Genomic DNA, 16892 nt, shown 5'->3' with positions numbered 1-16892 from the left:
TGTGTCCTCTGGTCCTAGACTGCCCCACCATAGGAATCATCCTCTCCACATCCACTCTATCTGTGTACTCTGGTCCTAGACTGCCCCACCATAGGAAACATCCTCTCCACATCCACTCTATCTGTGCCCTCAGGTTCTAGACTGCCCCACTGTAGGAAACATCCTCTCCACATCCACTCTATCTGTGCCCTCTGGTTCTAGACTGCCCCACTATAGGAAACATCCTCTCCACATCCACTCTACCTGTGTCCTCTGGTCCTAGACTTCCCCACCATAGCAAACATCCTTTCCACATCCACTCTATCTGTGCCCTCTGGTCCTAGACTGCCCAACCATAGGAAACATCCTCTCCACAGCTACTCTATCTGTGTCCACTGGTCCTAGAATGCCCCACTATAGGAAACATCCTCTCCACATCCTCTCTATCTGTGTCCTCTGATCCTAGACTCCCCCACTATAGGAAACTTACTCTCCACATCCACTCTATCTGTGTCCTCTGCTCTGACTGCCCCTCTATATGAAACATCCTCTCCATTTCCACTCTATCTGTGTCCTCTGGTCCCAGACTCCCCCCACAATAGGAAACATCCTGTCCACATCCACTCTATCTGTGTCCTCTGGTCCTAGACTGCCCCACCATAGGAAACATCCTGTCCACATCCACTCTATCTGTGTACTCTGTTCCTAGACTGCCCCACCATAGGAACCTTCCTCTCCAATCCACTCTATCTGTTGTCCTAGACTCCCCCACTATAGGAAACATCCTCTCCACATCCACTCTATCTGTGTCCTCTAGTCCTAGACTGCCCCACCATAGGAATCATCCTCTCTACATCCACTCTATCTGTGCCCTCAGGTCCGAGACTGCCCCACTGTAGGAAACATCCTCTCCACATCCACTCTATCTGTGCCCTCTGGTTCTAGACTGCCCCACTATAGGAAACATCCTCTCCACATCCACTCTACCTGTGTCCTCTGGTCCTAGACTTCCCCACTATCGGAAACATCCTCTCCAGATCCACTCTATCTGTGTTCCTAGACTGCCCCACTATAGGAAACATCCTCTCCACATCCACTCTATCTGTGTCCTCTGGTCCTAGACTCCCCCACCATAGGAAAGATCCTCTCCACATCCAATCTATCTGTGTACTCTGTTACTAGACTGCCCCACCATAGGAACCTTCCTCTCCAATCCACTCTATCTGTGCCCTCTGGTCCTAGACTCCCCCACTATAGGAAACATCATCTCCACATCCACTCTAGCTGTGTCCTCTGTTCCTAGACTGCCCTACTGTAGGAAACATCCTCTCCACATCCACTCTATCTGTGTCCTCTAGTCCTAGACTCCCCCACTATAGGAAACATCCCCTCCACATCCACTCTATCTGTGTCCTTAGCTCCTGACTGCCCCAATCTAGGAAACATCCTCTCCACATCTACTCTATCTGTGCCCTCTGGTCCTAGACTGCCCAACCATAGCAAACATCCTTTCCACATGTACTGTATCTGTGTCCACTGGTCCTAGAATGCCCCACTATAGGAAACATCCTCTCCACATCCTCCCTATCTGTGTCCTCTGATCCGAGACTCCCCCACTATGGGTAACTTACTCTCCACATCCACTCTATCTGTGTCCTTTGCTCCTGACTGCCCCACTCTAGGAAACATCCTCTCCACATCTACTCTATCTGTGTCCTCTGGTCCTAGACTCCCCCACCATAGGAAATATCCTCTCCACATCCACTCTATCTGTGCCCTCTGGTCCTAGAGTGCCCTACTATAGGAAACATCCTCTCCACATCTACTCTATCTGTGTCCTCTGGTCCTAGAATGCCCCACTGTAGGAAACATCCTCTCCACTCCCACTCTATCTGTGTCCTCTGGTCCTAGACTCCCCCACTATCGGAAACATCCCCTCCGCATCCACTCTATCTGTGTCCTTTGCTCCTGAGTGCCCCACCCTAGGAAACATCCTATCCACATCCACTCTATCTGTGTCCTTTGCTCCTGACTGCCCCACTTTAGGAAACATCCTCTCCACATCTACTCTATCTGTGTCCTCTGGTCCTAGACTGCCCCACTATAGGAAACATGTTCTCCACATCCACTCTATCTGTGCCCTCAGGTCCTAGACTGCCCCACTGTAGGAAACATCCTCTCCACATCCACTCTATCTGTGCCCTCTGGTCCTAGACTGCCCAACCATAGCACACATCCTCTCCACATCTACTCTATCTGTGTCCACTGGTCCTAGAATGCCCCACTATAAGAAACATCCCCTCCACATCCACTGTATCTGTGCCCTCAGGTTCTAGACTGCCCCACTGTAGGAAACATCCTCTCCACATCCACTCTATCTGTGCCCTCTGGTTCTAGACTGCCCCACTATAGGAAACATCCTCTCCACATCCACTCTACCTGTGTCCTCTGGTCCTAGACTTCCCCACCATAGCAAACATCCTTTCCACATCCACTCTATCTGTGCCCTCTGGTCCTAGACTGCCCAACCATAGGAAACATCCTCTCCACAGCTACTCTATCTATGTCCACTGGTCCTAGAATGCCCCACTATAGGAAACATCCTCTCCACACCCACTCTATCTGTGTCCTCTGGTCCTAGACTCCCCCACTATCGGAAACATCCCCTCCACATCCACTCTATCTGTCTCCTTTGCTCCTGACTGCCCCAGTCTAGGAAACATCCTATCCACATCTGCTCTATCTGTGTCCTCCGGTCCTAGACTCCCCCACCATAGGAAACATCCTCTCCACATCCACTCTATCTGTGTCCTCTGGTCCTAGACTGCCCCACCATAGGAATCATCCTCTCCACATCCACTCTATCTGTGTACTCTGGTCCTAGACTGCCCCACCATAGGAAACATCCTCTCCACATCCACTCTATCTGTGCCCTCAGGTTCTAGACTGCCCCACTGTAGGAAACATCCTCTCCACATCCACTCTATCTGTGTACTCTGTTCCTAGACTGCCCCACCATAGGAACCTTCCTCTCCAATCCACTCTATGTGTTGTCCTAGACTCCCCCACTATAGGAAACATCCTCTCCACATCCACTCTATCTGTGTCCTCCGGTCCTAGACTCCCCCACCATAGGAAACATCCTCTCCACATCCACTCTATCTGTGTCCTCTGGTCCTAGACTGCCCCACCATAGGAATCATCCTCTCCACATCCACTCTATCTGTGTACTCTGGTCCTAGACTGCCCCACCATAGGAAACATCCTCTCCACATCCACTCTATCTGTGCCCTCAGGTTCTAGACTGCCCCACTGTAGGAAACATCCTCTCCACATCCACTCTATCTGTGCCCTCTGGTTCTAGACTGCCCCACTATAGGAAACATCCTCTCCACATCCACTCTACCTGTGTCCTCTGGTCCTAGACTTCCCCACCATAGCAAACATCCTTTCCACATCCACTCTATCTGTGCCCTCTGGTCCTAGACTGCCCAACCATAGGAAACATCCTCTCCACAGCTACTCTATCTGTGTCCACTGGTCCTAGAATGCCCCACTATAGGAAACATCCTCTCCACATCCTCTCTATCTGTGTCCTCTGATCCTAGACTCCCCCACTATAGGAAACTTACTCTCCACATCCACTCTATCTGTGTCCTCTGCTCTGACTGCCCCTCTATATGAAACATCCTCTCCATTTCCACTCTATCTGTGTCCTCTGGTCCCAGACTCCCCCCACAATAGGAAACATCCTGTCCACATCCACTCTATCTGTGTACTCTGGTCCTAGACTGCCCCACCATAGGAAACATCCTCTCCACATCCACTCTATCTGTGCCCTCAGGTTCTAGACTGCCCCACTGTAGGAAACATCCTCTCCACATCCACTCTATCTGTGCCCTCTGGTTCTAGACTGCCCCACTATAGGAAACATCCTCTCCACATCCACTCTACCTGTGTCCTCTGGTCCTAGACTTCCCCACCATAGCAAACATCCTTTCCACATCCACTCTATCTGTGCCCTCTGGTCCTAGACTGCCCAACCATAGGAAACATCCTCTCCACAGCTACTCTATCTATGTCCACTGGTCCTAGAATGCCCCACTATAGGAAACATCCTCTCCACACCCACTCTATCTGTGTCCTCTGGTCCTAGACTCCCCCACTATCGGAAACATCCCCTCCACATCCACTCTATCTGTCTCCTTTGCTCCTGACTGCCCCAGTCTAGGAAACATCCTATCCACATCTGCTCTATCTGTGTCCTCCGGTCCTAGACTCCCCCACCATAGGAAACATCCTCTCCACATCCACTCTATCTGTGTCCTCTGGTCCTAGACTGCCCCACCATAGGAATCATCCTCTCCACATCCACTCTATCTGTGTACTCTGGTCCTAGACTGCCCCACCATAGGAAACATCCTCTCCACATCCACTCTATCTGTGCCCTCAGGTTCTAGACTGCCCCACTGTAGGAAACATCCTCTCCACATCCACTCTATCTGTGCCCTCTGGTTCTAGACTGCCCCACTATAGGAAACATCCTCTCCACATCCACTCTACCTGTGTCCTCTGGTCCTAGACTTCCCCACCATAGCAAACATCCTTTCCACATCCACTCTATCTGTGCCCTCTGGTCCTAGACTGCCCAACCATAGGAAACATCCTCTCCACAGCTACTCTATCTGTGTCCACTGGTCCTAGAATGCCCCACTATAGGAAACATCCTCTCCACATCCTCTCTATCTGTGTCCTCTGATCCTAGACTCCCCCACTATAGGAAACTTACTCTCCACATCCACTCTATCTGTGTCCTCTGCTCTGACTGCCCCTCTATATGAAACATCCTCTCCATTTCCACTCTATCTGTGTCCTCTGGTCCCAGACTCCCCCCACAATAGGAAACATCCTGTCCACATCCACTCTATCTGTGTCCTCTGGTCCTAGACTGCCCCACCATAGGAAACATCCTGTCCACATCCACTCTATCTGTGTACTCTGTTCCTAGACTGCCCCACCATAGGAACCTTCCTCTCCAATCCACTCTATCTGTTGTCCTAGACTCCCCCACTATAGGAAACATCCTCTCCACATCCACTCTATCTGTGTCCTCTAGTCCTAGACTGCCCCACCATAGGAATCATCCTCTCTACATCCACTCTATCTGTGCCCTCAGGTCCGAGACTGCCCCACTGTAGGAAACATCCTCTCCACATCCACTCTATCTGTGCCCTCTGGTTCTAGACTGCCCCACTATAGGAAACATCCTCTCCACATCCACTCTACCTGTGTCCTCTGGTCCTAGACTTCCCCACTATCGGAAACATCCTCTCCAGATCCACTCTATCTGTGTTCCTAGACTGCCCCACTATAGGAAACATCCTCTCCACATCCACTCTATCTGTGTCCTCTGGTCCTAGACTCCCCCACCATAGGAAAGATCCTCTCCACATCCAATCTATCTGTGTACTCTGTTACTAGACTGCCCCACCATAGGAACCTTCCTCTCCAATCCACTCTATCTGTGCCCTCTGGTCCTAGACTCCCCCACTATAGGAAACATCATCTCCACATCCACTCTAGCTGTGTCCTCTGTTCCTAGACTGCCCTACTGTAGGAAACATCCTCTCCACATCCACTCTATCTGTGTCCTCTAGTCCTAGACTCCCCCACTATAGGAAACATCCCCTCCACATCCACTCTATCTGTGTCCTTAGCTCCTGACTGCCCCAATCTAGGAAACATCCTCTCCACATCTACTCTATCTGTGCCCTCTGGTCCTAGACTGCCCAACCATAGCAAACATCCTTTCCACATGTACTGTATCTGTGTCCACTGGTCCTAGAATGCCCCACTATAGGAAACATCCTCTCCACATCCTCCCTATCTGTGTCCTCTGATCCGAGACTCCCCCACTATGGGTAACTTACTCTCCACATCCACTCTATCTGTGTCCTTTGCTCCTGACTGCCCCACTCTAGGAAACATCCTCTCCACATCTACTCTATCTGTGTCCTCTGGTCCTAGACTCCCCCACCATAGGAAATATCCTCTCCACATCCACTCTATCTGTGCCCTCTGGTCCTAGAGTGCCCTACTATAGGAAACATCCTCTCCACATCTACTCTATCTGTGTCCTCTGGTCCTAGAATGCCCCACTGTAGGAAACATCCTCTCCACTCCCACTCTATCTGTGTCCTCTGGTCCTAGACTCCCCCACTATCGGAAACATCCCCTCCGCATCCACTCTATCTGTGTCCTTTGCTCCTGAGTGCCCCACCCTAGGAAACATCCTATCCACATCCACTCTATCTGTGTCCTTTGCTCCTGACTGCCCCACTTTAGGAAACATCCTCTCCACATCTACTCTATCTGTGTCCTCTGGTCCTAGACTGCCCCACTATAGGAAACATGTTCTCCACATCCACTCTATCTGTGCCCTCAGGTCCTAGACTGCCCCACTGTAGGAAACATCCTCTCCACATCCACTCTATCTGTGCCCTCTGGTCCTAGACTGCCCAACCATAGCACACATCCTCTCCACATCTACTCTATCTGTGTCCACTGGTCCTAGAATGCCCCACTATAAGAAACATCCCCTCCACATCCACTGTATCTGTGTCCTTTGCTCCTGACTGCCCCACTCTAGGAAACATCCTCTCCACATCTGCTCTATCTGTGTCCTCCGGTCCTAGACTCCCCCACCATAGGAAACATCCTCTCCACATAAACTCTATCTGTGTCCTCTGGTCCTAGACTGCCGCACCATAGGAATCATCCTCTCCACATCCACTCTATCTGTGTACTCTGGTCCTAGACTGCCCCACCATAGGAAACATCCTCTCCACATCCACTCTATCTGTGCCCTCAGGTTCTAGACTGCCCCACTGTAGGAAACATCCTCTCCACATCCACTCTATCTGTGCCCTCTGGTTCTAGACTGCCCCACTATAGGAAACATCCTCTCCACATCCACTCTACCTGTGTCCTCTGGTCCTAGACTTCCCCACCATAGCAAACATCCTTTCCACATCCACTCTATCTGTGCCCTCTGGTCCTAGACTGCCCAACCATAGGAAACATCCTCTCCACAGCTACTCTATCTATGTCCACTGGTCCTAGAATGCCCCACTATAGGAAACATCCTCTCCACACCCACTCTATCTGTGTCCTCTGGTCCTAGACTCCCCCACTATCGGAAACATCCCCTCCACATCCACTCTATCTGTCTCCTTTGCTCCTGACTGCCCCAGTCTAGGAAACATCCTATCCACATCTGCTCTATCTGTGTCCTCCGGTCCTAGACTCCCCCACCATAGGAAACATCCTCTCCACATCCACTCTATCTGTGTCCTCTGGTCCTAGACTGCCCCACCATAGGAATCATCCTCTCCACATCCACTCTATCTGTGTACTCTGGTCCTAGACTGCCCCACCATAGGAAACATCCTCTCCACATCCACTCTATCTGTGCCCTCAGGTTCTAGACTGCCCCACTGTAGGAAACATCCTCTCCACATCCACTCTATCTGTGCCCTCTGGTTCTAGACTGCCCCACTATAGGAAACATCCTCTCCACATCCACTCTACCTGTGTCCTCTGGTCCTAGACTTCCCCACCATAGCAAACATCCTTTCCACATCCACTCTATCTGTGCCCTCTGGTCCTAGACTGCCCAACCATAGGAAACATCCTCTCCACAGCTACTCTATCTGTGTCCACTGGTCCTAGAATGCCCCACTATAGGAAACATCCTCTCCACATCCTCTCTATCTGTGTCCTCTGATCCTAGACTCCCCCACTATAGGAAACTTACTCTCCACATCCACTCTATCTGTGTCCTCTGCTCTGACTGCCCCTCTATATGAAACATCCTCTCCATTTCCACTCTATCTGTGTCCTCTGGTCCCAGACTCCCCCCACAATAGGAAACATCCTGTCCACATCCACTCTATCTGTGTCCTCTGGTCCTAGACTGCCCCACCATAGGAAACATCCTGTCCACATCCACTCTATCTGTGTACTCTGTTCCTAGACTGCCCCACCATAGGAACCTTCCTCTCCAATCCACTCTATCTGTTGTCCTAGACTCCCCCACTATAGGAAACATCCTCTCCACATCCACTCTATCTGTGTCCTCTAGTCCTAGACTGCCCCACCATAGGAATCATCCTCTCTACATCCACTCTATCTGTGCCCTCAGGTCCGAGACTGCCCCACTGTAGGAAACATCCTCTCCACATCCACTCTATCTGTGCCCTCTGGTTCTAGACTGCCCCACTATAGGAAACATCCTCTCCACATCCACTCTACCTGTGTCCTCTGGTCCTAGACTTCCCCACTATCGGAAACATCCTCTCCAGATCCACTCTATCTGTGTTCCTAGACTGCCCCACTATAGGAAACATCCTCTCCACATCCACTCTATCTGTGTCCTCTGGTCCTAGACTCCCCCACCATAGGAAAGATCCTCTCCACATCCAATCTATCTGTGTACTCTGTTACTAGACTGCCCCACCATAGGAACCTTCCTCTCCAATCCACTCTATCTGTGCCCTCTGGTCCTAGACTCCCCCACTATAGGAAACATCATCTCCACATCCACTCTAGCTGTGTCCTCTGTTCCTAGACTGCCCTACTGTAGGAAACATCCTCTCCACATCCACTCTATCTGTGTCCTCTAGTCCTAGACTCCCCCACTATAGGAAACATCCCCTCCACATCCACTCTATCTGTGTCCTTAGCTCCTGACTGCCCCAATCTAGGAAACATCCTCTCCACATCTACTCTATCTGTGCCCTCTGGTCCTAGACTGCCCAACCATAGCAAACATCCTTTCCACATGTACTGTATCTGTGTCCACTGGTCCTAGAATGCCCCACTATAGGAAACATCCTCTCCACATCCTCCCTATCTGTGTCCTCTGATCCGAGACTCCCCCACTATGGGTAACTTACTCTCCACATCCACTCTATCTGTGTCCTTTGCTCCTGACTGCCCCACTCTAGGAAACATCCTCTCCACATCTACTCTATCTGTGTCCTCTGGTCCTAGACTCCCCCACCATAGGAAATATCCTCTCCACATCCACTCTATCTGTGCCCTCTGGTCCTAGAGTGCCCTACTATAGGAAACATCCTCTCCACATCTACTCTATCTGTGTCCTCTGGTCCTAGAATGCCCCACTGTAGGAAACATCCTCTCCACTCCCACTCTATCTGTGTCCTCTGGTCCTAGACTCCCCCACTATCGGAAACATCCCCTCCGCATCCACTCTATCTGTGTCCTTTGCTCCTGAGTGCCCCACCCTAGGAAACATCCTATCCACATCCACTCTATCAGTGTCCTTTGCTCCTGACTGCCCCACTTTAGGAAACATCCTCTCCACATCTACTCTATCTGTGTCCTCTGGTCCTAGACTGCCCCACTATAGGAAACATGTTCTCCACATCCACTCTATCTGTGCCCTCAGGTCCTAGACTGCCCCACTGTAGGAAACATCCTCTCCACATCCACTCTATCTGTGCCCTCTGGTCCTAGACTGCCCAACCATAGCACACATCCTCTCCACATCTACTCTATCTGTGTCCACTGGTCCTAGAATGCCCCACTATAAGAAACATCCACTCCACATCCACTGTATCTGTGTCCTTTGCTCCTGACTGCCCCACTCTAGGAAACATCCTCTCCACATCTACTCTATCTGTGTCCTCCGGTCCTGGACTCCCCCACCATAGGAAACAGACTCTCCACATACACTCTATCTGTGTCCTTTGCTCCTGACTGCCCCACTTTAGGAAACATCCTCTCCACATCTACTCTATCTGTGTCCTCCGGTCCTAGACTCCCCCACTATCGGAAACATCCTCTCCAGATCCACTCTATCTGTGTCCTCTGTTCCTAGACTGCCCCACTATAGGAAACATCTTCTCCACATCCACTCTATCTGTATCCTCTGGTCCTAGACTCCCCCACTATAGGAAACATCCTCTCCACATCCAATCTATCTGTGTACTCTGTTCCTAGACTGCCCCACCATAGGAAACTTCCTCTCCAATCCACTCTATCTGTGGTCCTAGACTCCCCCACTATAGGAAACATCGTCTCCACATCCACTCTAGCTGTGTCCTCTGTTCCTAGACTGCCCTAATGTAGGAAACATCCTCTCCACATCCACTCTATCTGTGCCCTCAGGTCCGAGACTGCCCCACTGTAGGAAACATCCTCTCCACATCCACTCTATCTGTGCCCTCTGGTTCTAGACTGCCCCACTATAGGAAACATCCTCTCCACATCCACTCTACCTGTGTCCTCTGGTCCTAGACTTCCCCACCATAGCAAACATTCTTTCCACATCCACTCTATCTGTGCCCTCTGGTCCTAGACTGCCCAACCATAGGAAACATCCTCTCCACATCTGCTCTATCTGTGTCCACTGGTCCTAGAATGCCCCCCTATAGGAAACATCCTCTCTATCTGTGTCCTCTGATCCTAGACTCCCCCACTATAGGAAACTTACTCTCCACATCCACTCTATCTGTGTCCTCTGCTCTGACTGCCCCACTATATGAAACATCCTCCCCATTTCCACTCTATCTGTGTCCTCTGGTCCCAGACTCCCAGCACAACAGGAAACATCCTCTCCACATCCACTCTCTCTGTGTCCTCTGGTCCTAGACTGCCCCACCATAGGAAACATCCTCTCCACATCCACTCTATCTGTGCCCTCTGGTCCTAGACTGCCCCACCGTAGGAAACATCCTCTCCACATCCACTCTATCTGTGTCCTCTAGTCCTAGACTGCCTCACTATAGGAAACATCCTCTCCACATCCACTCCATCTGTGCCCTCAGGTCCTAGACTGCCCCACTGTAGGAAACATCCTCTCCACATCCACTCTATCTGTGCCCTCTCTTTCTAGACTGCCCCACTATAGGAAACATCCTCTCCACATCCACTCTACCTGTGTCCTCTGGTCCTAGAGTTCCCCACCATAGCGAACATCCTTTCCACATCCACTCTATCTGTGCCCACTGGTCCTAGACTGCCCAACCTTAGTAAACATCCTCTCCACATCTACTCTATCTGTGTCCACTGGTCCTTGAATGCCCTACTATAGGAAACATCCTCTCCACATCCTCTCTATCTGTGTCCTCTGATCCTAGACTCCCCCACTATAGGAAACTTACTCTCCACATCCACTCTATCTGTGTCCTCTGCTCTGACTGCCCCACTATATCAAACATCCTCTCCATTTCCACTCTATCTGTGTCCTCTGGTCCCAGACTCCCCCCACAACAGGAAACGTCCTGTCCACATCCACTCTATCTGTGTCCTCTGGTCCTAGACTGCCCCACCATAGGAATCATCCTCTCCACATCCACTCTATCTGTATCCTCTGGTCCTAGACTCCCCCACCATAGGAAACTTCCACTCCACATCCACTCTATCTGTGTCCTCTGTTCCTTGACTGCCCCACTATAGGAAACATCCTCTCCACATCCACTCTCTCTGTGTTCTCTGGTCCTAGACTGCCCCACCATAGCAAACATCCTCTCCACATCTACTCTATCTGTGTCCACTGGTCCTAGAATGCCCCACTATAGGAAACATCCTCTCCACATCCTCTCTCTCTGTGTCCTCTGATCCGAGACTCCCCCACTATGGGTAACGTACTCTCCACATCCACTCTATCTGTCTCCTCTGATCCTAGACTCCCCCACTATAGGAAACATCCCCTCCACATCCACTCTATCTGTGTCCTTAGCTCCTGACTGCCTCAATCTAGGAAACATCCTCTCCACATCTACTCTATCTGTGACCTCCGGTCCTAGACTCCCCCACCATAGGAAACATCCTCTCCACATCCACTCTACCTCTGTCCTCTGGTCCTAGACTCCCCCACTATAGGAAACATCTTCTCCACATCCAATCTGTCTGTGTACTCTGTTCCTTGACTGCCGCACTATAGGAAACATCCTCTCCACATCCACTCTCTCTGTGTCCTCTGGTCCTAGACTGACCTACCATAAGAAACATCCTCTCCACATCCACTCTATCTGTGCCCTCAGGTCCTAGACTGCCCCACTGTAGGAAACATCCTCTCCACATCCACTCTACCTCTGTCCTCTGGTCCTAGACTCCCCCACTATAGGAAACATCTTCTCCACATCCAATCTATCTGTGTACTCTGTTCCTTGACTGCCGCACTATAGGAAACAGCCTCTCCACATCCACTCTCTCTGTGTCCTCTGGTCCTAGACTGACCCACCATAAGAAACATCCTCTCCACATCCACTCTATCTGTGCCCTCAGGTCCTAGACTGCCCCACTGTAGGAAACATCCTCTCCACATCGACTCTACCTCTGTCCTCTGGTCCTAGACTTCCCCACCATAGGAAACATCCTCTCCACATCCTCTCTATCTGTGTCCTCTGATCCGAGACTCCCCCACTATGGGTAACTTACTCTCCACATCCACTCTATCTGTGTCCTTTGCTCCTGACTGCCCTACTCTAGGAAACATCCTCTCCACATCTACTCTATCTGTGTCCTCCGGTTCTAGACTCCCCCACCATAGGAAACATCCTCTCCACATCCACTCTATCTGTGCCCTCTGGTCCTAGAGTGCCCCACTATAGGAAACATCCTCTCCACATCTACTCTATCTGTGTCCTCTGGTCCTAGAATGCCCCACTGTAGGAAACATCCTCTCCACACCCACTCTATCTGTGTCCTCTGGTCCTAGACTCCCCCACTATCGGAAACATCCCCTCCACATCCACTCTATCTGTCTCCTTTGCTCCTGACTGCCCCAGTCTAGGAAACATCCTATCCAGATCTGCTCTATCTGTGTCCTCCGGTCCTAGACTCCCCCACCATAGGAAACATCCCCTCCACATCCACTCTATCTGTCTCCTTTGCTCCTGACTGCCCCAGTCTAGGAAACATCCTATCCACATCTGCTCTATCTGTGTCCTCCGGTCCTAGACTCCCCCACCATAGGAAACATCCTCTCCACATCCACTCTATCTGTGTCCTCTGGTCCTAGACAGCCCCACTGTAGGAAACATCCTCTCCACATCCACTCTATCTGTGCCCTCTGGTTCTAGACTGCCCCACTATAGGAAACATCCTCTCCACATCCACTCTACCTGTGTCCTCTGGTCCTAGACTTCCCCACTTTAGGAAACATCCTCTCCTCATCTACTCTGTCTGTGTCCTCCGGTCGTAGACTCCTCCACCATAGGAAACATCCTCTCCACATCCACTCTATCTGTGCCCTCTGGTCCTAGAGTGCCCCACTATAGGAAACATCCTCTCCACATCTACTCTATCTGTGTCCTATGGTCCTAGAATGCCCCACTGTAGGAAACATCCTCTCCACACCCACTCTATCTGTGTTCTCTGGTCCTAGACTCCCCCACTATCGGAAATGTCCTCTCCAGATTCACTCTATCTGTGTTCCTAGATTGCCCCACTATAGGAAACATCCTCTCCATTTCCACTCTATCTGTGTCCTCTGGTCCCAGACTCCCGCCACAACAGGAAACATCCTGTCCACATCCACTCTATCTGTGTCCTCTGGTCCTAGACTGCCCCACCATAGGAATCATCCTCTCCACATCCACTCTATCTGTGTACTCTGGTCCTAGACTGCCCCACCATAGGAAACATCCTCTCCACATCCACTCTATCTGTGCCCTCAGGTTCTAGACTGCCCCACTGTAGGAAACATCCTCTCCACATCCACTCTATCTGTGCCCTCTGGTTCTAGACTGCCCCACTATAGGAAACATCCTCTCCACATCCACTCTACCTGTGTCCTCTGGTCCTAGACTTCCCCACCATAGCAAACATCCTTTCCACATCCACTCTATCTGTGCCCTCTGGTCCTAGACTGCCCAACCATAGGGAACATCCTCTCCACACCTACTCTATCTGTGTCCACTGGTCATAGAATGCCCCACTATAGGAAACATCCTCTCCACATCCTCTCTATCTGTGTCCTCTGATCCTAGACTCCCCCACTATAGGAAACTTACTCTCCACATCCACTCTATCTGTGTCCTCTGCTCTGACTGCCCCACTATATGAAACATCCTCTCCATTTCCACTCTATCTGTGTCCTCTGGTCCCAGACTCCCCCCACAATAGGAAACATCCTGTCCACATCCACTCTATCTGTGTCCTCTGGTCCTAGACTGCCCCACCATAGGAAACATCCTCTCCACATCCACTCTATCTGTATCCTCTGGTCCTAGACTCCCCCACTATAGGAAACATCCTCTCCACATCCAATCTATCTGTGTACTCTGTTCCTAGACTGCCCCACCATAGGAACCTTCCTCTCCAATCCACTCTATCTGTTGTCCTAGACTCCCCCACTATAGGAAACATCCTCTCCACATCCACTCTATCTGTGTCCTCTAGTCCTAGACTGCCCCACCATAGGAATCATCCTCTCTACATCCACTCTATCTGTGCCCTCAGGTCCGAGACTGCCCCACTGTAGGAAACATCCTCTCCACATCCACTCTATCTGTGCCCTCTGGTTCTAGACTGCCCCACTATAGGAAACATCCTCTCCACATCCACTCTACCTGTGTCCTCTGGTCCTAGACTTCCCCACTATCGGAAACATCCTCTCCAGATCCACTCTATCTGTGTTCCTAGACTGCCCCACTATAGGAAACATCCTCTCCACATCCACTCTATCTGTGTCCTCTGGTCCTAGACTCCCCCACCATAGGAAACATCCTCTCCACATCCAATCTATCTGTGTACTCTGTTCCTAGACTGCCCCACCATAGGAACCTTCCTCTCCAATCCACTCTGTCTGTGTCCTCTGGTCCTAGACTCCCCCACTATAGGAAACATCATCTCCACATCCACTCTAGCTGTGTCCTCTGTTCCTAGACTGCCCTACTGTAGGAAACATCCTCTCCACATCCACTCTATCTGTGTCCTCTAGTCCTAGACTGCCCCACTATAGGAAACATCCTCTCCACATCCACTCTATCTGTGTCCTTTGTTCCTGACTGCCCCACTATAGGAACCATCCTCTCCACATCTACTCTATCTGTGTCCTCCGGTCCTAGACTCCCCCACCATAGGAAACATCCTCTCCACATCCACTCTATCTGTGTCCTCTAGTCCTAGACTCCCCCTCCATAGGAAACATCCTCTCCACATCCACTCTATCTGTGCCCTCTGGTCCTAGACTGCCCCACTATAGGAAACATCCTCTCCACATCTACTTTATCTGTGTCCTCTGGTCCTAGAATGCCCCACTGTAGGAAACATCCTCTCCATACCCACTCTATCTGTGTCCTCTGGTCCTTGAATGCCCCACTGTAGGAAACATCCTCTCCACATCCACTCTATCTGTGCCCTCTCGTCCTAGAGTGCCCCACTATAGGAAACATCCTCTCCACATCTACTCTATCTGTGTCCTCTGGTCCTAGAATGCCCCACTGTAGGAAACATCCTCTCCACACCCCCTCTATTTGTGTCCTCTGGTCCTAGACTCCCCCACTATCGGAAACATCCTCTCCAGATCCACTCTATCTTTGTCCTCTGTTCCTAGACTGCCCCACTATAGGAAACATCCTCTCCACATCCACTCTATCTGTGTCCTCTGGTCCTAGACTCCCCCACCATAGGAAACATCCTCTCCACATCCAATCTATCTGTGTACTCTGTTCCTAGACTGCCACACCATTGGAACCTTCCTCTCCAATCCACTCTATCTGTGTCCTCTGGACCTAGACTCCCCCACTATAGGAAACATCCTCTCCACTTCCACTCTAGCTGTGTCCTCTGTTCCTAGACTGCCCCACTATAGGAAACATCCTCTCCAACTCTACTTTATCTGTGTCCTCTGGTCCTAGAATGCCCCACTGTAGGAAACATCCTCTCCACACCCACTCTATCTGTGTCCTCTGGTCCTAGAATGCCCCACTGTAGGAAACATCCTCTCCACACCCACTCTATTTGTGTCCTCTGGTCCTAGACTCCCCCACTATCGGATACATCCTCTCCAGATCCACTGTATCTGTGTCCTCTGTTCCTAGACTGCCCCACTATAGGAAACCTCCTCTCCACATCCACTCTATCTGTGTCCTCTGGTCCTAGACTGCCCCACCATAGGAAACATCCTCTCCACATCCAATCTATCTGTGTCCTCTGGTCCTAGACTCCCCCACTATCGGAAACATCCTCTCCAGATCCACTGTATCTGTGTCCTCTGTTCCTAGACTGCCCCACCATAGGAAACATCCTCTCCACATCCAATCTATCTGTGTCCTCTGTTCCTAGACTGCCCCACCATAGGAACCTTCCTCTCCAATCCACTCTGTCTGTGTCCTCTGGTCCTAGACTCCCCCACTATAGGAAACATCCTCTCCGCATCCATTCTGGCTGTGTCCTCTGTTCCTAGACTGCCCCACTATAGGAAACATCCTCTCCACATCCACTCTATTGAGACCTTTCTCCATTCTATAGGTTTCAATGAGCTCCCTCCCTCTTTCTTCTGAATTCCCGTGAATGCAGGCCCAGAGCCATCAAATGCTGCTCATCTGACAAGCCTTTAAATCCCAGAATCATTTTTGTGAACCTCCTTTGAATCCTCTCCAGGTCATAGAAACATAGGAAACCGACAGCACAACACAGGCCCTTTGGCCCACAAAGCTGTGCCGAATGTGTCCTTACCTTAGAAATTACCTAGGGTTTCCCTTAGCTCTCTATTTTTCTGAGCTGCATGTACCTGTCCAGGAGTTTCTTAAAAGACCCCATCGTTTTCGCAACCACCACCACCGCCAGCAGCCTGTTCCACGCACTCACCACTCTCTGTGTAAAAAATCTACCCCGACATCTCCTCTGAACCTACTTCCAAGCACCTTAAAACTGTG

General features: G+C 50.8%; 1 protein-coding gene across 1 annotated transcript in view; it reads left to right on the top strand.

The window, feature by feature from the left end:
* LOC132390208 (histone deacetylase 6-like) overlaps positions 1 to 16892 on the top strand; it is a gene marked incomplete at its 5' end in the record, with an annotated part of 144307 nt that overhangs the window by 41124 nt on the left and 86291 nt on the right. The window lies entirely within an intron of this gene.

This window comes from Hypanus sabinus, unplaced genomic scaffold, assembly GCF_030144855.1.
Source record: "Hypanus sabinus isolate sHypSab1 unplaced genomic scaffold, sHypSab1.hap1 scaffold_803, whole genome shotgun sequence".
In the NCBI taxonomy this organism is placed as follows: domain Eukaryota; kingdom Metazoa; phylum Chordata; class Chondrichthyes; order Myliobatiformes; family Dasyatidae; genus Hypanus; species Hypanus sabinus.
Note: the sequence above shows the minus strand (reverse complement) of the source record. Positions and strands in the feature narration are given on the sequence as shown.